The sequence below is a fragment of the Gorilla gorilla genome, chromosome 7 (assembly GCF_029281585.2).
Source record: "Gorilla gorilla gorilla isolate KB3781 chromosome 7, NHGRI_mGorGor1-v2.1_pri, whole genome shotgun sequence".
NCBI classification, from domain to species: Eukaryota; Metazoa; Chordata; class Mammalia; order Primates; family Hominidae; genus Gorilla; species Gorilla gorilla.
Window position 1 is genome coordinate 54,819,543 of NC_073231.2, and position 23,762 is coordinate 54,843,304.

Sequence of the window (23,762 nt, forward strand, 5' to 3'; positions counted from 1 at the left end):
TAAGTTAATCTCTTCACCTGATAGTCACATCTCATTAGTGATGAGACCAGGCACTGTAGGCTTTACTGGGGGGCAGGGGAGAGGGGAGAGGAAAGGATGAAATCCCCATTTCCTTTATATTTCTATTTATATCACATGTTCGCCATCTCTTTTTGTCTCTTTCCTCTATTAGACTGTGAGCTTCTTGGGAACAGGGGCTGTGCCTTGTTCATCTTCTTCCCCATGTCCAGCATGGATGGTGCCTATCTAACATGGTGTTTACCAAATATCTGAATGCCTAAACTAGATAATTCCACCAACCTTCAATTCTACCGTTAAATTATAACCTTGATATAATTTGCCTTGTTTTTTCCCCATAATATTTGGAAAACCTCTTACTCAGTGTATTCTTATGCTATTTTATCTTTTTATAATTTAATTAAAAAAATTATTTTGTAAAGAAAGGGTTTGCCCAGGCTGGTCTCAAACTTCTGAGCTGAAGCAATCCTCCTGCCTGGGCTTCCCAAAGTGCTGGGATTACAGGTGTGAGCCACCACGCTGCTATTTTATCTTAATGATTCAAAAATAACTTTATGTTAGAAAGAGAACCAGTCTATTTTTCCTAGTTGCAATATCCATTTTCTTTAACTGGCATCAACAGTACTTTGGGGAAGGAGAAAATTTATATGGGGTTACTAGATAAAATTCAGGATGTCCATTAGAAATTTGACTTTCAGATAGATAACAAGGATCTTTTTAGGGTGAATATGTCCCAATTGTTTGTTGTGTTTCTGAAATTTTAATTGAACTGGGTGTTCTATTTTTTCCCCTAAATCTACCAATCCCAGGCTCTACTCTTGGAGTATCCAATATTCCATGCCGAAGCCTTCCAAACTTAGGTTCTAGAATATAATGGAGAAATAGAATCTTGGAGGCCAGGATCTAGCTCAGAAGACATGATCTGTTAGGCCAACACCCTTCTCTTACCACAGAACCATCTAAATTACAACCAAAGGTAAAGAAATATCCAACTGAGAGCACACAGCAGCAGCGCTCTGCTTTCCCCCCTTTTTTTTTCTTTTTGAGATGGAGTTTCGCTCTTGTTGCCCAGGCTGGAGTGCAATGGTGTGATCTCGTCTCACTGAAGCCCCCACCTCTGGGGTTCAAGTGATTCTCCAGCCTCAGTCTCCTGAGTAGCTGGGATTACAGGCGCGTGCCACCACGCTCGGCTAATTTTTTGTGTTTTTAGTAGAGATGGGGTTTCACAAAGTTGGCCAGGCTGGTCTCAAACTCCTAACCTCAGGTGATCCACCCGCCTCAGCTTCCCAAAGTGCTGAGATTACAGATGTCAGCCACTGCACCTGGCCTCCCATCTTTCTTTAAAAGGGATTTATTGTATATATTATGCCTGAGTAGCAACCCGCTCAAAGGTGGTAGTGGGACAATGGGTGTAGAAATACTGAATGGGCAGAAACTGGAAGCATTCCCTTTGAAAACTGGCACAAGACAGGGATGCCCTCTCTCACCACTCCTATTCACCATAGTGTTGGAAGTTTTGGTCAGGGCAATCAGGCAGGAGAAAGAAATAAAGGGTATTCGATTAGGAAAAGAGGAAGTCAAATTGTCCCTGTTTGCAGATGACATGATTGTATATTTAGAAAACCCCATTGTCTCAGCCCAAAATCTCCTTAAGCTGATAAGCAACTTCAGCAAAGTCTCAGGATACAAAATCAATGTGCAAAAATCACAAGCATTCTTATACACCAATAACAGACAAACAGAGAGCCAAATCATGAATGAACTCCCATTCACAATTGCTTCAAAGAGAATAAAATACCTAGGAATCCAACTTAAAAGGGATGTGAAGGACCTTTTCAAGGAGAACTACAAACCACTGCTCAATGAAATAAAAGAGGACACAAACAAATGGAAGAACATTCCATGCTCATGGATAGGAAGAATCAATATTGTGAAAATGGCCATACTGCCCAAGGTAATTTATAGATTCAGTGCCATCCCCATCAAGCTACTTTAAAGTTCAAAAAACTAAAGTTCATATGGAAACAAAAAAGAGCCCAAATTGCCAAGACAATCCTAAGCCAAAAGAACAAAGCTGGAGGCATCATGCTACCTGACCAAACTATACTACAAGGCTACAGTAACCAAAACAGCATGGTACTGGTACCAAAACATAGATATAGACCAATGGAACAGAACAGAGCCGTCAGAAATAATACCACACATCTACAACTATCTGATCTTTGACAAACCTGACAAAAACAAGAAATGGGGAAAGGATTCCCTATTTAATAAATGGTGCTGGGAAAACTGGCTAGCCATATGTAGAAAGCTGAAACTGGATCCCTTCCTTACACCTTATACAAAAATTAATTCAAGATGGATCAAAGACTTAAATGCTAGACCTAAAACCATAAAAACCCTAGAAGAAAACCTAGGCAATACCATTCAGGACATAGGCATGGGCAAGGACTTCATGTCTAAAACACCAAAAACAATGGCAACAAAAGCCAAAATTGACAAATGGGATCTAATTAAACTAAAGAGCTTCTGCACAGCAAAATAAACTACCATCAGAGTGAACAGGCAACCTACAGAATGGGAGAACATTTTTGCAATCTACTCATTTGACAAAGGGCTAATATCCAGAATCTACAAAGAACTCAAACAAATTTACAAGAAAAAACCCCATCAAAAAGTGGGCAAAGGATATGAACAGACACTTCTCAAAAGAAGACATTTATGCAGTCAACAGACACATCAAAAAATGCTCATCATCACTGGCCATCAGAGAAATGCAAATCAAAACCACAATGAGATACCATCTCACACCAGTTAGAATTGCAGTCATTAAAAAGTCAGAAAACAACAGGTGCTGGAGAGGATGTGGAGAAATAGGAACACTTTTACACTGTTGGTGGGACTGTAAACTAGATCAATCATTGTGGGAGACAGTGTGGCGATTCCTTAGGGATCCAGAACTAGAGATACCATTTGACCCAGCCATCCCATTACTGGGTATATACCCAAAGGATTATAAATCATGCTGCTATAAAGACACATGCACACGTATGTTTATTGCGGCACTATTCACAATAGCAAAGACTTGGAACCAACCCAAATATCCAACAATGATAGACTGGATTAGGAAAATGTGGCACATATACACCATGGAATACTGTGCAGCCATAAAAAGTGATGAGTTCATGTCCTTTGTAGGGACATGGATGAAGCTGGAAACCATCATTCTCAGCAAACTATCGCAAGGACGGAAAACCACACACTGCATGTTCTCACTCATAGGTGGGAATTGAACAATGAGAACACATGGACACAGGAAGGGGAACATCACACATGGGGGCCTGTTGTGGGCTGGGGGGATGGGGGAGGGATAGCATTAGGAGATATACCTAATGTAAATGACGAGTTAATGGGTGCAGCACACCAACATGGCACATGTATACATATGTAACAAACCTGCACGTTGTGCAGATGTACCCTAGAACTTAAAGTATATATAAAAAAAGAAATACAAGTCTTAGATCTTGTTCATGGGCTTCTGAAGAACAAACTTGAAGTGTCTCAAAAAGATTTAAAATTTCTCATATAGAATTGAAAATTCTTCCCAAATGGAAAATTTTTATACATTTTTGATTTATTACGGAAATAATTGAGGGGATAGGTAGACAACATTTTTTTCCAGTTTTTTTCCTTGATTCTCCAATGCATGCATTATGACTGACATGGATTTCTACTTTTTCCCCCTTTATTCCTTTCTGGGTTTATTGCTGACTCTAAAACTTGGTTACTCCAAGGAGTACCTGAAGATCCAGGAACGGTTTGGAAAGTGCTGCATGAATCATTAACACTGCTTGATAGTGGGTGTGACAGCCACTTATTAAACATATCCCCTCTCATCACAGTAGCATTTGCTACTGGGACCATGTTCAGAATCTGACCAGGGATGGCCCCTTTCCCATCCTTCTCTGGTCCCAGCCTTTGCAGAGGAGAGCATCTGTGAAGTCGAGATAATGCCACCATTGTGTATTGTATATTGTGCATTGTGAACACCCTTCTCTTCCCACAGAACCATCTAAATTACCAAAGGTAAAGCAGTGCCCTGTTTCCTATCTTTTTATCTTTTTGAGACGGAGTTTCGCTCTTGTCTCCCAGGCTGGAGTGCAATGGTGTGATCTCGTTACTTTTAGTGATTATTGCATAGACATATAATGTCTTTTGTAGTAATTATTGCTTATGCAATGGCAAAAGCATTTTGTTTTCTCTATCAAGGTTAACAACATTTAAAAGTGAAAGGATCTTAAACCTTGTTCTTAGGACGAGGTTTAATATGTTATATGTAGCATGCTATATACATTAAGTTATGTTGTGTTCTGTCAAATAAATGACTAAGTAATCAATATAACTTTTCACATCGGTAAAGTTTTAGTGGGAAGGACTTTAAATTTGCCTTTGCCTTTGAGTACATTACCAAAATAATCCACGAGATGGCAGCAGAGAAATGTTCATTTAAATTTATCATCTATGGAGAGGTTGCTACAAGTGCACTTTAACAAAAAATAGACTAACCTTTGTAATTTGGTCCTTTCTAAACATAGAGCAACCAGTTAGAATTTTTAAGTCATTTCTCATGTCTTTTATAAGAGACGTAATGAGAGTTTTATTTTATTTTAATTTTTATTGGTCTTAAAGTTGTTTTCCTTGCTCACTACATTTTGCAGCAAGAACCAGGTCTAAATGCCTGGAAATGTACTTGCCGGGCTATGTTTTTCTTTCACAGTGAGCATTCTCATAAGTAATCTTAGAAAAGCTGGGAACAATAAATTTTGGGACATCACTAAGAGTGTTCTTTGTGGTGATTTACAACCTGATGCCACCATCCTTTAGGAACAAAAAGAAAGTGAAAAGAGATGGTTTTCAGGTATTGGAGCCTGAGTTTAGGTGGGGGAGTGGGTGGTGAGTGGGGTAAGAAGAGAGGGAGTGTGTGGGGAAAAATGATATTTCCATAGAGACTGCAGTTTTCACCTAAATTTGTATTATATTTACATTATCAGCTACGTTTTCACTTATTTGTTAGAGGGAGTAATTGGAGTTAACAATAGATAGTTGCAGGTGCTTTTTATTCAGAAGAAAAATTGTTTTCCTATAAATGACCTCAATTTTCTAATTTTAGTGTCATGTATTTCTTATGAAGTGATAAAAGGCACAATATAAGTCTGTTCTATAGATATAATTAATAACAAATTAATTACCACTGCTCTGTGTCATTTATTACTTTGGATTTCATTATGCCTGAAGCTTGGAAACTTAATTACACACACACGCGCGCACACACACAAGCACACACACACACAACACATATGCACGCTTGAATGTGCTTTTTGTTTATATAAATAGGACATGCTTGTTGCAAACTTTTAAATCATACAGGAATATATGAAACAGAAAATGAAGAGTCCCACAATCCCTTGAGGTAGTTTGTGAATATTCTTGCAGATATTTCTCTAAGGAAAGATGAACACATTTACATATTTTAACAAATGAGATCATACAGCACTGATACTGCGTTGCGACTTAGGTTTCAAATTTACTCTATAATGGACATCTTTCCATGTTTGGTTTTTATAAGCCACAGATTATTCCATTACATATTCGTGACATAATGTTTTAAACTAACTCTATTGATGGATGTTGTTTTCCATGTTTTTTGTTGCTATAATTACAATGCTGCACGGAGCAATTTTGTATGTTTCTCTGTGAGTATTTAAAATCTAAACTTTTGACCAAATAGCATTTTCAGAAGTGGAACACCACAACTGAAATTAGTAATAAAATCCTATGATGACACCCATATGGGCAGAGCTGGTACATTACACGTGGGAACATGTTGGTGAAGCTCTCTTCTTTTTGAGAGCACTAGGATGAAGCCTGTGTGTGAACAGCGGCAGCGCGCGCCCGCTCTAGGCTTGCACCAGGCACTCCGTGGCCACGGCTTCCCCCGAGCTCGGCTCTCCGCTGCGGTCTTCACACCTGTGAGGCCCCGATAGTACTGGCTCCAGGCGCACCTCGCTGCGCCAGCAGGTGTTGGCTTTTATCTACTCAGCCAGGCAGGAATGAAATGCGCTGTCCCTGGGGACCCTCTTTCTCTTCGATTCCTCCACGGTGCCAGAGATCAAGGAGGGGAAGTTCTGAAGTCTGGGAAGCCAGGGGCAGGGCATTGTCAAGGAGGCACGCAGGACTCTGGAATGCGCTCCGCCCGGGTCCAGCAGGGCCGGGACTGTTTGCCTTCGGGGCACAACGGAGGCCCCATCTGTTTGCTCCAGCGTTTTCCTGAGTGGTCGCCTTATGGCGGCCCCCTCACCCGCAGGCCCGCCGAGCTGCGGAGATCATCTCATCATCTCTGCCACTTCACACGGAGGGGCGAACGCTGGCAAAGTATTGTTTTATGACAATTTCTCAGCCAAGGGATTCAGACTCTTATTTATTTCATGAAAAGGAAGGAAAACATTTTATACAAATAATGGAAATTCAAATATAAGACAACAGGTGTAACATTTCACATTCAGAATTCCTTTTCAAGTCCCAAGAGTGTTTTTTAATCGAATCTTGTATCCCAGTCATTATATAAACCGAGTATCTGGCCTTTTTGGGGGTTCTGGAGGGTGTCTCTGGGATTGCAGCAATGGATGATCTCAACCTTTATCAACTAGGTGATATTTAAAAATATCCTGGGTAACTAGGATCTTGAAAAAGATCCGGACTCTTCCATTTATAAGGTCCTAGGATTTCTAAACAAGACCATTAGACACAACTTTTTCTTACCATATAAGGCAGCCATTTTCTCATTATTTCTATATCTTATTTTTTATTTTTTTTGAGACGAAGTCTCACTCTGTTGCCCAAGCTGGAGTGCAGTGGCTTGATCTCGGCTCACTGCAACCTCCGTCTCCCAGGTTCAAGTGATTCTCCTGCCTCAGCCTCCTGAGTAGCTGGGACTACAGGCACATGCCACCATGTCCGGCTAATTTTTGTATTTTTAGTAGAGATGGGGTTTCAGGATGTTGGCCAGGCTGGTCTTGAACTCCTGACCTCATGATCTGCCCGCTTCAGCCTCCCAACATGCTGGGATTACAGGCGTGAGCCACCGAGCCTGGCCCTCATTATTCTTTTACAATAATGTCTGCCTCTTCTTGCTCCATTTTGAACTGCGTCTAGTTTTGTAGACTGGACTCCTAGATGTGGGTCTAGTGTTTAAGAGGCACCCTTTAGGTTCTGAAGGCAGCAAATGCATTGTTGATGACTACAGAAAAAGAAAGCAATATGGTTTTGCTGCTTATGAGCAAAACATTGGAAAGTTAAAGCACTGAATGTGCCCTCTGCACTGCAGAGGCTGTGTTTTATATGTTCTGTATCTCTGTGAAGTTTGAATAGTAACAATGGCCAAATAGTAACAATGGCCAAATGTTCTGTATCTCTATGAAGTTTGAATAGTAACAATGGTCAAATAGAAAACTTGTAGTAAATTAATATTTTGAGTTCATTCATTCAACAAGTTTGCATTGAGAAATTGCTGTATGCCAGCTATTGTTCTTGTCACTGTTTTATGAGCAAAAGAGATAAAACTTCTTGCCCTCAGGGTACTCAATTTTTAGTACATAGGGACAGTAAGCAAATTAACCATTCTTAGTATATGAGGTGGTGATCAGTGCCAAGGAGAAAAACAAAGCATGGAAAGGGGATGAATTGCATTGTTAGGTGGGACGTCAGGGTAGGCTTTACTCATGGATGAGTGGGATGGCATTTGAACAGTGACCTGAAGGAATGGATGGAAGGGAAAGCAGTGCCCCAAGCAGGACGGATGGCAAATGCCTGGCAAGTATGAGGCCAGGCCTTTGTGGTGGGGGTGGATTGCAGAAGGAGAGAGTATGATGCCAGCTCAGGGAGGGAAGAGGGCTGGACTACATGGGCCTGTGTAGTCTGGACAGGACTTTGCCTTTACTATGAGTAACCTGGGGGAACCATTTTGGATTTTAAGTGGAGGAGTAAAGTGATTTGATTTGATTTTTAAAAAGGTTATTGGAGCTGCTGTATTGAGGACAGACACAGGGGCAGGAAGGGAGACCTATAGAACTGATTGCTGCAGTCCTAGAAAGACATGACCGTGGCCTGTCCCGGGGGTAGCAGTGGAAATAGAGATTGTGCCTGTATTTTGAAGGTGATGCTGACCTTCCAAATCAATTTTTCCTGATAGTCCAGGATCTACCTAGCAAGCCTCCAAGGAAGGAGAGAATTTCTAAAACAATTTAAGTGAATGGAGAAGCAGAAGAAAAAACTTAAAAGAGCAGAGTGGGGTGGGATCATTAAGGAGATAATCCTGTCAAGGGAGGGAGAGTTTTGGGAGGAGGCTAAGAATTCAGGTAATTCCTAGCATCTTGATGAACCACACGGTAAAGACTTTTGATGTGATCGGAAGGCCTGTGCGATTCCATTATGGTTTAAGAGTGAAATAGCCCCCAATTTATAGCAGAACATGGAGAAAATACCTTCGTCAGCAGTAATAAGGCTAGTCTAAAGGCAAAGAGTGTTGGAAAAATATAAGAAACTCAACAAAGCTGTAGTGAGCGAGGGATAGAAGGGAAGGGGTAGTTATGAAAAATTTGTTACAGAAAACATTGGCAGAACTTGGCAACTAATTTAGCATTCTGAGTATGGGCTAGGAGATGAATTCAATACTATTCCAAGGTTTCTACTTTGTAGCTTTGAAGAGATGCTGGCAGTCTTTCCAATACTTGGAAACTAGAACCAGGGAAGGGCCACGCATGAAGAGTAGGTAATGTGTCTCTTGAGAAATGCTTAATATAACAGTTCTTATAGAAAAAGCACTAGGCAGAGTACATAAACTCATGGTATGAAAATTCAGGATAAAGGAGATTGGGGTGTTTAGTGGGGCCAGGCGAAGTAATAGCCAAAGAGCAAATGATTTTCTCTTATCCTAATTAGAAAAAGGAAATGGTCATTGCAGTGCTCTTAGATGATAAAAAGCTTCCGGGAGAGGACAGAAAGGCTGAGGGAGGCCGTGATCCAGGCCAAAGTTTCACTGGGCACCAGCTCAAACAGGATGCTGAGAGGCTGATGGTGCCCTGTGGTGTCACAAGTTACAGAGAAGTTTGATGTAGGGTCTCTGGACCATGGGCCATAACAACCCAATTGGCAAGGAAGCTAGACTTTTGTCTTGTCCTCCGAGGATACCAGCAGGATTGGAGATTATTTTATTTTTTTCAGTATTGCTGGGAACAAGTTTTGGGCAGAAAAGAAAAAGAGAAAGATGCAAGTGTGAATTAACATGAGAGAAGAGACCTCCATGAAGTTCCTATCTATTTTTGTATTTTTATAAATAGCCAAGTGATGAATAAAACCGACTAAGTGTTTGCTATAACAGGTCATACAATTGACATTACTGCTATATTTTCACAAAGAAAAGAACTCTGTGCCTTCAGTAACTGCTTGCCTAAAATCCATAATTCCTTATTTGACAAAACTCACATGGCTCTGGTTCTGTGTCATTTGTCAAATTAGATTCTAAGAATACAAAACTGCCAGGCGCGGTGGCTCACGCCTGTAATCCGAGCACTTTGGGAGGCCGAGGCAGGTGGATCATGAGGTCAGGAGATTGAGACCATCCTGGCTAATGTGGTGAAACCCCATCTCTACTAAAAAATACAAAAAATCAGCCAGGCGTGGTGGCAGGCGCCTGTGGTCCCAGCTACTCGGGAGGCCGAGGCAGCAGAATGGCGTGAACCCGGGAGGCGGAGCTTGCAGTGAGCCGAGATCGCACCACTGCACTCCAGCCTGGGCAACAGAGCGAGACTCCGTCTCAAAAAAAAAAAAAAAATTCAAAATTGAGCAAGATATGAATCTTATCCAAAAGATCCTTACAGTTTAACTTGGGAGAGAGAGACATTCAAACAAGCAATTACAACACGGTGTGATAAGGTCAACAAAGTAAAAAAAAATGAAAATGGCTTGGGCTTTGTAGTCGCACAGATAAGCTGCGTCACCACTGCCTTCCTTGTGTAAACTTGAGAAATTTACCTCTGATTTTCAGTCTCCTTATTTGAAAATGGATATAACTTTTGCCTTGCATTTCGGGGGAACAATATAGGCTACAAAACAGCATGGACAGTAAGAAGTTTGAGAAAATCAGATATGAGGTTTTCTGAAAGTAAATTTTTACAGTAGGGAATCAGGGAAAGTAGACAGAGGAAAGAGGCCTTTGATCTTTTAAATTTGGTAATGTCTTTATGAAAAATACTGCTATCTGCTAAATACATTACTACATATCATTCCAGGCCCTGGCTTTATAAGACAAGTAGAAATCTCACATTTCAAGCAACTTGACTCTTTCCTGTAGTCTTTATTTCAGCCAGACTGCTACTGTTTCCCTACATGTCTTGCTCTTTCCAGCTTTGGATCTTTTATTTGGCTGTTGTCACCGTACCACTTCCTTGCAAATATCCCATTCATCATTTGAAGCCCATTTCAAATGCCACACAATCTAGGAGAATTTTCTTCGCCCCCAGCCGTCTGAGCCCTCTCACCCCTTTGACCTTCCTTAGCAATTTTCTGCTTAGTGGACTTTCCCTACCATAATTTGCATGCCCATAGCCCTGGATGAAAAGTTCCTTGGGATCAAGAATGATGTCTTATCTATCTTTGCATGCCCTCAGACCTTAGCTTCTTGTCTTACACATCTCACACATAGTCGATGACATCTAAATATTTGTGAAATTGAGTTTGGTTAGTGAAACAATTTCTTATCTTATAGCCACAGAACAAGAGCTAATCCATAGTTGTAAGAGGTTCTGGATCATTGAATGAAAGCTGCTCGTTCAGCAGATCATAATTGTGAAAAACTGTTAAGTGTATACTTTTGATGAACAGGTTTTGCTGTGTTGCTGAGTTCATGTTGCCATGACAACCTTAACTTTTGGCACTTTCTGAATTTAGTGTCCTACTTAATTTCCTGTATTTGGCTCTGAGAGCCGTATTGTTCTGTCCCTTGTGCTTGCCTATATGAATCTTTAAACTGAGAGTCATTTATGAATGTATCTTATTTTGCTTTATTAGGTAATACATTCTTTAAGATTGGGAACTTGGTCTTATCCTTATGATCCTGACAATACCCAAGCGTGCCTTGTGCATTTTAGATAGTCAATCTGTCAATACGTATTTTAGATGAATTGAGAAATCATTGATGTAGTAGGCTGTTACAGTGGCCACCCAAAGATGTTCATGCCCTGATGCTTGAGACCCATGAATATGTCATCTTATATAGTAAAGGGGACTTTGCAGATATGGTCAAGAATTTTAAGATGAGATTATTCTGGATTATCCAGATGAGCCAATGTCATTGCAGGGGTCTTTATAAGAGGGAGGCAGGAGGACCTGAATCAGTAGTAGGAGATATGATGATGGAAGCAAGAAGTTGAAGTGATGTGAGAAGGGGACCACGAGTCAAGGAATGCAGGTGCTTCTAGAAGTCCTGCAAGGAAAAGGAAATAAATTGTACCCTGATGCCTCCAGAGGGAGCATAGCCCTGCCGACACCTTGATTTTAGATTTGTGACCTCCAGAACTGTGAGAGGTTACATTTGGTTGTTTTAAGCCATGTAGTTTTTGGTAATTTGCTATAACAGCAGTAGAACATGAATACAATTGGGCCACTCATTTTAATAAGTTTCAAAGACCCCTGAGAGGAGTTGTTAAGCACCAGTCCAGTTAGAGGTATTATTTTGGTCAGGCTCTAGATAATACTACTTCTAATAGTACAAAAGGATGAAGTGAGAAAGAAGCATAGAGATTATCTTGCTAATTTGAACGTAGTCACTGTCAGAATTCCAATAATATATAAAATAGATATAGAGTTACCTATAACTAACCCACAAAGTTTGAAAATGCCATTTATTCAAAAAACTTACACTGAGTGTCAAATGAGTGCCTTGCATTGTGCTAGAATACTGGACCTATTCAGCACCCAGGTCAGATCTCACAGAAGTCTTGATGGAGATTTTCTGTGGTTAGAGAGGACTTGTACCTTCTGGCCACCTATGGCCTAGTACATACATATGATTTCAGGGAGGAATGAATAAGATTTGGTTTATTATGGAGTAGAAATTATTAGGTCAAACCACGTGTCAAAATCCAGAATGGATGGTGTCTTCAGAATCCATGTGAACTTTCCACAGCAGTTTTTCTCAATGTTGACTGGACGTCAAAGTCTTCAATGTGTGTGTCAGGATGTACCAGTCCATGAGTGGGGAACTGCAGTGATCTTAAACTCACTTGTGATTCATCAATTCACAAACAAATAAACAAATGTCACAGTATTTTTCTAACCAAGACAGCGAAAAATGGGACACTTCCTCAAATGAGCAGTACCTAATTAAAGACCCTTAATATTACTGAAAAAAAAAAGTATAAGTTTTGGCCGGGTGCTTTGGCTTATGCCTGTAATCCTAGCACTTTGAGAGGCCAAGGCGGGCAGATCACCTCAGGTCAGGAGTTCGAGACCAGCCTGGCCAACATGGTGAAACCCTGTCTCTACTAAAAATACAAAAAAATTAGCCAGGCATGGTGGTGTGTGCCTGTAATCACAACTACTTGGAGGCTGAGGCAAGAGAGTCGCTTGAACCTGGGAGGCGGAGGTTGTAGTGAGCTGAGATCGCACCGCAGCACTCCAGCCTGGGCAACAGAGCGGGCCGTTTAAAAATAAAAAAAGTGTAAGTTTTAACAATCACAGAATCACACAACTTCTATCAGGTGGTAATCCCTATATTGGTCCCGGATGGGAGGGCTGCTGTTTACGCAGTACTCACTGCTGACCACATACCCTGCATGCTTTCTCTCATTTCCATTGATGGCTACTCATATTACCACTACCGTTTTAAAGATTAAAAAAAAGAGGCACAGAGGTTAAATGGCTTGGCTGAGATAAAATACCTGTCAATTCCACATCTGTTGTTCCATGGAATACTGTGTGTTTTATGTGCAGTGCATCATTTAATCCCTCTACAAAATGTACAGGGGAGGAATTAATGTGAGTAAACTTGTCTCAAGTTTCAGCTCATATATGACAAATCTGAGACTGTCTCCACAGATGCATCCTCCCCATGACTAGGGCACCCCACTTTTGTCTTCTTTGGGTTGGTAGGGAAAGGAAAAGTGTTTTGTGTTTCAACAAATGGTGGCAAAACAACCGGACATTCACATACCAAAAAATGAACCTAGACACAGACCTTCACCTCTTCGTGAAAATTAACTCAAAATGTATCATAGACCTAAATGTACAATACAAAACTATAAAACTACTAGAAGGTAACAGGAGAAACATCTTGATGACCTTGGGTTTGATGAAGGCTTTTTAGATAGAACACCAAAGGCATGATCCATGAAAGAAAGAATTGATGAGCTGGACTTCGTTAAAATGAATAATTTTGGCTGGGCGCAGTGGCTCATACCTGTAATCCCAATACTTTGTGAGGCTGAGGCAGGATGATCACTTTAGCCCAGGAGTTTGAGACCAGCCTGGGCAACATCAGGGACCCTGTCTCTACAAATAACAACAAAAAATATCTAGGTGTGGTGGCACATGCCTGTAGTACCAGCTACACGGGAGGCTGAGGTGGGAGAGTTGCTTGAGCCCCAGAGGTCTAGGCTGCAGTGAGCCATGATTGCATCATTGCACTCTAACTTGGGTGACAGAGTGAGGCCCCCTCCCCAAAAAGAAAAAAAAAAAGAATATCTGCTCTGCAAAAGACAGTAGACAGTGTCAAAAGAATGAAAAGATAAGCCACAAACTGGAAGAAAATATTTGCAAAAGACATATGTGATGAAGGACTGCAATCCAAAATATACAAAGAGCTCTTAAAAACTTAACAACCCAATTAAGCAACCTGATTAAACAGCCCAATTAAAAAATGGGCAACAGATCTGAACACACACCTCACCAAAAAAGACATACAGATGGCAAATAAACATATGAATTGATGCTCCACGTTACATCTCCTTAGGGAAAGGCAAACTAAAAATAACAATGCGATATCACTTCACGCCTATTAGAATGGCCAAAATCCAGAACACTGACAACACCAAATGCTGGTGAGGATGTGAAGCAACAGGAACTCTCACTCATTGCTGATGGGAATGCAAAATGGTACCCCAGCTTTGGAAGGCAAGTTGACAGTTTCTTACAAAACGAAACACACTCTTACCATATGATCCAGCAATTGCACTCCTTGGTATTTCCTAAAGGAACTGAAAACTTAGGTCCACACAAAAACCTACACACATGTGTTTATTAAACCTTTATTTGTAATTGTCAAAACTTGGCAACAACCAACATATACACCCAATCAATGGAATATTATTCTGTGCTAAAAAGAAATGAGCTATGAAGCCATGAAAAGACATGGAGGGAACTGACATGCATATTACTAAGTAAAAGAAGCTGTATGATTCCAATTAGATGAAATTCTTGAAAAGGTGAAACTATGGAGACTGTACAAAAAAGTCATAGGTGCTAGGGGTTTGGAGGAGCACCAGGTGGAGCACAGAGGATATTTAGGGCAGTGAAACTGTTCTTTATGATACTACAGTGGTGGACATATGTCATTATACATTTGTCCAAACTCATAGAATGCACAACACCCAGTCTAAACTATAAACCTTGGTTGATAATGATGTGTCAATGTAGGTTCATCAGTTCTAACAAATGTTAGAACTGTTAGAACCATTCTGGTGGAGGATGTTGATAGTGGGGGAGGCTGTGCATGGGTGGGGGCAGGGATATATAGCAAATCTCTGCACTTTCCACCCAATTTTGCTATGAATCTATAACTGCTTTAAAAAATGATACCTATTAATAAAACTTTTTGTGAATGATAGCTTCACATTATTCTTTAAAATGAGGCTTGAAGATTCACATGTAGAAAGCTGTACATAATCAGATACAACTCTTTAGTAAACAACAAAGCTGCCTCTGCCTGTCTATTTGTCTGTCATTTAATCTATCAATCTCTAGCTGGTGAAAATAGTTCAAGATCACTCAATAGAAATAAAAACAAAACCAGAAAACAATTGATAGAGGGGCTAATGTGAAAACCAAGAAACATAAAAATTAGCTTATCCTATCACCTCTGATTTCTTAACCCACATGCATGGGACCATTTGCTGAGCTAGGAATCTGGCAGTAAGTCTCAAGGTTCTTCTTACATATTTGTCCCATCATTAGTAAATATCTATCAAAAACATATATATATATATAAAATATATATACACACACACCCATATATATATACATATACACACACACATATATATACACACATATATATATATATCTGTATAGCCAAAAAATTTATACTCACTTGGCTGAGTTACAAATACAATTATAAATCAGTTATTCATTCCCGGTGTTGCCACCAATACTGCATAAGGGCTGAGCTTTGGAAGTTATGAAGATGATATCCCTTTCCATGTGATTTTTATACATCTTCTGTGTTGAAAACCTTTCTTCTCTAACTCAGTAATATGATTAGTATCAAAATGTGCAGGTCTGAACTATGTTACCGTTTGCCACTGGTTCTTATTATGCATGGAAACCCCAGATGATTTCAGTAGGTTTCCTACATGCAGCTCTACCTCCTTGCATTCATTCTTCACTGTTCCTGCCAAAACAGTTTCCTCTGTTTACTGTTTTGATTTGAGAAATGCATTCATTATCTATTGCTGTGTAACAAGTTACCACAAATTTAGAGGCTTAAAACAGCACCCACTTATTAGCCCACAGTTCTGTAAGTCAAAGTCCAGCATGGCAAGGTGGGGTTCTCTGTGTAGGATGAACTCAAGGCCAAAATCAGGGTGTCACTTGGGCTGAGTTCTTGTCTGGAGGCTCTAGAGAAAAATCAACTTTTCAGTTTATGCTTGTTGTTAGCAGAATTCCCTTGGTTGCAGTTGTGGGATGAGGATTTCCACCTCCTTGCTGGTTGTCAGCTGGGGCTGCTCTCAGCAACCAGATCCTGCTCACATTCCCTGCCACGTAGCCCCTCCATTTGCAGACCTGCAATGATGAAGCAAATCCCTCTGATTCTCCCAGTCTCTAATCTTCCCTTCTGCCACTAGCTAGAGAAAACTCCCTGCTTTTAAGGCTTTCAGGTCATTGGGTTATGTACATCTCAATAATCCTTCTTTCTTACAGTCACCTGTGCCATATTACATAATGGAATCACGGGGGAAACATTCATCACATTAACAGTACTGGGGATCCTGCAGGGTGTGTACAGAGAGGGGGGTGAGGAGGCAGGAAATCTTGGTGACCATTTTAGCATGTTGCCTGCTGCCCCACACACAACCCTATGGTGCATTGAATCTGTGAGCTTTAAAAGTCTCTCCAGAGTACCATAGACAACCTACATTCCTCTGGGCCCTGGTCTGCCTCTGCTATGTCATCATTCTTCTATTCTCAAGCCTCTCTCAAGGAAACACCTCATGGTGCAGTTCCCCAAATGTCCCCAAATGTTCACTGAGCTCCATCACACCAGTCCTTAGAAACTCCAGCTGCTCCAATTCAGATCCGTGGGGATCTTTGGCTTGTACACAAATCCGTGTTGTCAGACACAGGGGAGAGCCCTGCCAATTTTCTCCAAGGATGGCCTATGAATATTGAGATATGTTACAATGATTAAAAACAACACAAAACAACACAACAACCACAAAACTGAAGACAGCACAGTTCTCAAACCTCAGAGCTTATAGTCACTTAACTGAATTACTTAAAATCTTAAGAGCTGACAGTCCTCAAATTTCTACTAAGAGACCAGAAATTAAGTTCTTCCAATCTGCCATCTGGGCCCTGAATGAAAGAGAAAATTGCATCTAATCCTGATTCCAGTTTTGTTCAGAGATTTAAAAAAAAGAAGAAAATAAAAAAGTAAAAAAGGTCTTTTGCAGGCAGAACCTGAGAAATGGTATGGTGTCTTGTTCTAAATTATCATACTTGCTCATTTGTCACAGAGTCTGGGTGGCCTGGTGATAAGTACTATATAAAATTATAAGCCAAAAAATGCTTTATTTAGTCTTTGACAATGTGCTTCTTGATTAGAGTTTTAATAGTTTTTTTCTGGATCTGTTAGATCTTTATTAGTTAGCACTTTATGTTGTTATAAATAACTGAAAACTGGCCAGGCATGGTGGCTCATGCTTGTCCTCCCAGCACTTTGGGAGGCTGAGGTGGGAGGATCACCTGAGGTCAGGAGTTCAAGACCAGCCTGACCAACGTGGTGAGACCCCCGTCTCTACCAAAAATACAAAAATTAGGCAGGTGTGGTGGTGGGCGCCTGCAATCCCAGCTACTCGTGAGGCTGAGGCAGGAGAATCGCTTGAATCTGGGAAGCGGAGGTTGCAGTGAGTCAAGACAGTGCCATTGCACTACAGCCTGGGCGACAGAGGCTTCTCAAAACAAACAAACAAACAAACAAACAAATAAACAAACAAACAAAAAAACCTAAAAAACTGAAAGCCTGTCTTAAATTACCTTATTATTAAGAGGGGCCAATTAGTTTATGTTGCTGTAAAACAAAGCTAAGTTGGGCTTCAGAATGTGGTGTCGAGGCTCAATAATATTATCAAGGGCGGGGGGGCATTGTTTTTCTTCCCTCTACTTTGCCCTTTAAGGTGTCAGCTTTATCCCAAGTCTGATTCTCCCTAGTGCTTGCAAGATAACGTCCAGTAACTCTTAGTGCTGTGTGTTTTTATAATTTATTTTAATGGGGAAAAGAATACATCTGAACCAATATTCTGAATTTCATGTTTACTGGCTCTCGTAAAGGCCCATGGTCATCCCTGAACAATGACATATGCAGGAAAATAGAATATGTTGGTTGTTGACGTCAACATAGGATACCTGGAGAGGAGTAAGTTACCTGAAAAAAAAAATTGTAGTCTTGGCCGGGTGTGGTGGCTCACGCCTGTAATCCCAGCACTTTGGGAGGCCAAGGCGGACAGATCATGAGGTCAGGAATTTGAGACCAGCCTGACCAACATGGTGACACCCCGTCTCTACTGAAAATACAAAAATTTGCCGGGTTTGGCAGTGCACGCCTGTAATCCCAGCTACTCGGGAGGCTAAGGCAGGAGAATCTCTTGAACCCAGGAGGCGGAGGTGGCAGTGAGCCGAGATCATGCCATTGCACTCCAGCCTGGGTGACAGAGCAAGATTCCGTCTCAAAAAAAAAAAAAAAAAGAAGAAATATATATATAGTCTTATGTACAAGATACTAAATACTATATAATAAAATTTCTGTATTTAAAAAAAATCTGTAAAAGCATCTTTTTAAACTTTTAAGGATTTTGGCATATTGTCACCTCAGCAGCAGTCAGATGAGTCATTTTGGGCATTTGTATACTTTGTAAGGTTTTTATTGGGTTTATATCTGGTTGAAAATCTAAGGAGCTTCATGTGCTACCTGTCCTTTTGACTACTTTTTCTAAGTGGTGGGTGATACCAAAATGTTGCAGAAATAATTTCACATTCCCTTAGTAAGAGACATGAAGATGCTGCTCACAGATAATATCCCAGGAGTATCCACTTAAAAGGCAGACATTCCTCTGGTTGGAAGTAAAGGCAGCAGTGGAGTAGAAGGGCTCAACACTGTTGAGAAGCAGTGGGAGAAGAGAGGAGCGCAGCTGTTTGCTCTCTAAATTAAGGGTTGGATATTTTCAAACTAATACAAATAACTGAGTATTCTCAAAATGTCTCAGCAAGTTGATTCTAATACCAGAGAGTAACTTTTAATAAGCAGAAGAAATTGTAATGGATTTCAAATATGCTTGTTCCCCAAATGGCAAAATTAGGCCTTCCTTTACCTAGAAATGGGAGTTCCACTTCTGCTCTCGGGATTCTCATAACTAGGAGATATTAATGTAAGTGCTATAATTGCTTAGAATGTATAATTTGGTAAAGAAATAAGGCCAACACCTGAGATAGAGTTGGAACAGGATCTATATGAAAAGGTCCTTTCGTGACAGCAGGTGTCTCTCTTTCTTTCTGATTCACACACATCCAGAAACCTTTAAACTACTATTTGGTGACACCTGACAGAGAGCAAGACCTTTCCTTCCTCTAAAACATAGCTATCAATTTAAATGTTAAAAAAAATGCCTAAACTTATCTCATCTATGCTCTTTACAAAGCTGCAAAAGGGAATTTTCTGACCAAATACCTGGGCTTTGGTGTAGTTACATTTTTTTCTCTAAATGATTTTAACTCCTTTATTTCTCTTTAATGCCTGTACTGCCCCCATCCCTCTGCATGGTGCCTGTGTAGCTCAGTGGACTCTGCAGCCAAATAATGGCCAAGTAACGGCTGTGACTTCTCACCCAGGGCTGACAAACCACAATGTCAAGGGTACGTATTCAATGAGAGAAGATGATTTCTCAACATCTTGCCCTCAAATTCTAGAACTTCCTCCTCAATACTTCTTGGAGATCTTATAAAAAAATGTATCTTATCTATTTCCTCCAGTGGGATATTTTACCTTTGTTATTATCACAACTATTTTGCTACGTGCAATGAAATTAGCAGAGATTCCATTTGCTGAAATCATATGTAGAAAGCAGTGCTCTCTGCCTTATTACCAAATGAGTACAGCATGCCCTTCAATAATTCTTTAAACTCTCAAATGCCTTGGAAGTAATATGCTGGAATATTACTGAGCTGTGACTGAAGCACCATTTGTGCTAAATATGACAGTGCACAAATGATATTCCTCTATAAAAGTTCAAACTACATTAATCTTTTAGGGAGGCTCATTGACTGGGAAGATGGCTTAGATATAAAATAAAGACACTGAGGGCTCATTGAGGAGAGCTTTTCTGGTCAGGATTTCTAGGAACAAGGTAAGGTGAGGTCCATAATTTAACCCTTTATGATTAGGATGTGAGCAAATGAATGCAATTCCCAGGGTAGAGATGGAAATGATAATGAACTCTTCTCAATATGAGGGAAGACAGGCTTTCAGGTCAGAGAAATAGAAATTAAATGGTATTAAACAGCTGAGCCAAATAGACAATATTATTGGTGCTGGGAATCTGAACAAAAATGTGATGAGTATTCCCAAGTTTATGTTAATAGTTCCAGCCCTTAAACATATTGCCATTTAGAAGAATGGCAGATTCTTCCTATGTAGTCTCTCCAATGTCATTTTTTTCAGTCATTTTCACTTATCTTAGGGCTGCATAAACAAGAAACAATTGCACAAATGTCTTCTTTTCTTGGATTTCTAGATGTGGCCAATCAGTCAGTAGGGTTGTAGTGCATATCAAGAGGGAGGAATGGGTAGAAGATTTAATTAGCATTAACAAGGTAGCTTCAATGTAAATATGTACTACTGTTCAGGTTTTTAGTATTAGTTTTACTAAAATATATAAAACATATAAAAAAAAACATTGCTGTTTTTAAAAATTATAGAAATAGGCCAGGGGCGGTGGCTCATGCCTGTAATCCCAGCAGGTTGGGAGGCCAAGACGGGTGCTTCACCTGAGGTTGGGGGTTTGAGACCAGCCTGGCCAACATGGAGAAACCCCAGCTCTACTAAAAATACAAAAATTAGCTGGGTGTGGTGGTGGGCGCCTATAACCGCAGCTACTTGGGAGGCTGAGGCAGGAGGATCGCTTGAACCCGGGAGGTGGAGGTTGCAGTGAGTGGAGATCAAGCCACTTCACTGCAGCCTGGGTGAAAGAGCAAAACTCCATCTCAAAAAAAATTATAGAAATAATATATATTCAATGCATAAGACATGTAGCAGTGTAGAAAAATGCAAATGGAAAATCACCTGTTATCATAATGTCCAGAGAAAATCATCTCTAACTTGTTATTGTGTATCTTGTAGTCTCTCTTCTCTAAATACAGATGTGGTATGAAATGATAGATTGCTTTTTCACTAAACAATGTCATATATTTCCCCATGTCAATAAATAAGTAGGGCAAGGCTTTCCCCTAATGCAACAGCTTATTAATAACCTTTTTATTATAAAATTATTTTATTATTTTTTATAAATGTAATATACAGTTTTACAAAGAAAAAGTAAGCAATGAAAGTGTCTAAAAATTAAAATTTACTGGCATTTGTATCATCCAGATAAGATAAGCCAGAAAAGATATTAGAAAGATATGGATGAGGCAAAACCAACATGATTTAATGATAGAATGGATGGTGGAGGAAGGAGGAGTCTATGATAATGCCTACATTTCTGACTTGAGTCCTGGTGTGGGAAACAGAAAAGAAACTGACTTTGTTGCTGCAGCTCTACCTCTTACTTGGCCACAGTAGCCAACAAGGGCTTCCTTGCTGTTCCTGGAATAAGCCAGGCACACTCCTGGATTTGGGCATTTGCTCTGGCTATTTCCCCTGCCTGGGATGCTCTTCCCACAGCTATCTGCTTGGTCAACTCTTCCTCCTCCAAGTCTGCTTAGATCTCTCCTTCTCCATAAGGACTCCCTGGTCCAATGAGCTAACTAAACTCTCACACTACCGTACTGATCCTCCTTACCTTCCTTTACTTTGCCTTTTTTTTTTTTCTCACAGCACTTATCACTTTCTAAGATACTATTTAATTTATTTACTTACTATGTTTCTTGTTTGCCCGTCTCCCCTCAGTAGAATGCAAACTCGAGGACAGGAAGTTTTGTCTGCTTGGTTCTGAAGTACCTAGAATAATGTCTGCCACATAAGTAGCTGCTCAATTAATGTATGTTAGATGGATTAATTAAATAGTATCAGAGAGTTTGAAGACTGCTGAAGGATGAGATACTGAGAGTGGCAATGGGTAAGAAGAGAGGAAAATTTGAAAGCTATAAGACTTAGAGAAGAAATGAATCAGAGATGCCTTTAAGATCCTGTATGAAAATGATTTCCTGCCTTTTTACACTGAATGATCCTGTCCATTTTTTACATTGAATGATCCTGTCCATTTTTTCCAAATAACTTATAGACACAGCCTACTAACTTAGAGAGATTCACGGAACTAGGTTAAAAGAGTCTATTATTTTTAGGTTAAATATATATTGAATACTTGGCGCCAGAACCAGTTGACCTATTGATTAGAGACAAGACAGAAAGTCCATTTATCTGTCAAGTTCTGATTTTCTATGTCAGAAGAATCTTTACAACACTGATTAGCTGTTTCTGGCAACTATGAGTATATTTCAGCACTGGATGTTTCTAAGTAAGGATTAAAGTAGAAATGGTAACTTTTAGATAACAATTAAAGCAATGATAACGGAGACCAATATTGTAAATAAAGATTTTCTATTACACGAGCTTATGGGGCAGGATATTGATTTTGTCGTTAAGACTCACATATTACAGGGAAGTCACTTAATTTTCCCCCCAAAACATTTCTGTTTGCCTTTGAGTCTTGCCTGTGGCATGAAGATGGTAAAGAACATCCCTGCCTAGACTCTTCACTGTCATCAATATGTGGTGTGACAGCACTAATAAGCTACATGACGATGCATAAATATTTTGTAACTTTTTTCTGACTTACATATGAAAGATCTATTCAGCTTCAATCTGCAAGCTTCACTTTCACCCTGCCCACTGAAACCCCAAATACTTGCTCTTGGATACTCAAAAAGCCAACAGATCAAACCCTAAATGTTGATACTCACTGTAGAGGGGTGAGTCCCACACAGCTGGAAACTCCTTTGGCATGGCTCAAATACCTGACACTTGACACACGTTTTCTTTTTATTAAAAAAAAAACTTGGAAATAGATTTTTATTATTTAGAACTTTAATTTCCATTCAAAAGAAGTAAAATATAAATTCAATAAGTTGGTTAAAGTATTCCTAAAATGACTCCACATTTATATTTTATCCCTCTGAATTACATGTCAAAATCCTATCTTTTTCACAGGGTATCAGTCTCTGGACCATCAAGATCATCAATAATGCAGCATTTCTTTTTATTTTTCTTTCTTTTTCTTTTTTTTTTTAATTTGAGACAGGTTTTGCTCTGTCACTCAGGCTGGAGTGCAGTGGCATGATCACAACTCACTGCAGTCTCTATCTCCTGGGCTCCTATCTCAGTCTCCCCCCGAGCAGCTGGGACTACAGGTACAGGCCATCGTGCTGTGCTAATTTTTAATTCTTATTTTTAGTAAAAACGCGGTCTCCCTATGTTGCCCAGGCTGGTCTTGAACTCCTGAGCTAAGGCAATCTTACCATCTTGACCTTCCAAAGTGTTGGGATTGCAGGCATGAGCCACTGTGCCCAGGAGCATTTTTTTTCTTTTTTAAACAAATTTTTAAATGTACAACACAGTATTGTTAACTACAAGCACAATTTTGTGCAGCAGATCTCTAGAACTTATTCATCTTGCATAACTGAAACTTTGCATCCATTGAACATCTCTCCATTTTCCCCTCCCTGCAGACCCTGGCATCCACCATTCTGCTCTGTGCTTCTGTGAACTTGACTACTTTAAATACCTCATATAAATGGAATCATTCAGTATTTGTCCTTCTGTGACTTGTTTATTTTTCTTAGTATAACATCCTTAAGGTTCATCCATGTTGTTGCATTTCACAGATTTTCCTTTAGTTAACGGCTGAATAATATCCCAGTCAGTGTATATAACAAAATTAAAAATAGAATTACAATATGATTCAGCAATCCCACTTCTGGGTATT

The 23,762-nt window shown here is 40.0% G+C and overlaps 1 long non-coding RNA gene across 1 annotated transcript in view; it reads left to right on the forward strand.

The window, feature by feature from the left end:
• The first annotated feature begins 4,046 nt into the window (after positions 1-4,046).
• The window catches only part of LOC101124864 (uncharacterized), a 35,942-nt gene continuing 16,226 nt past the window's right edge, over positions 4,047-23,762 (forward strand). The window contains exon 1 of the long non-coding RNA XR_002007041.4: positions 4,047-4,104. This is a non-coding gene — a long non-coding RNA (uncharacterized lncRNA). The remainder of the gene's footprint in view (positions 4,105-23,762) is intronic.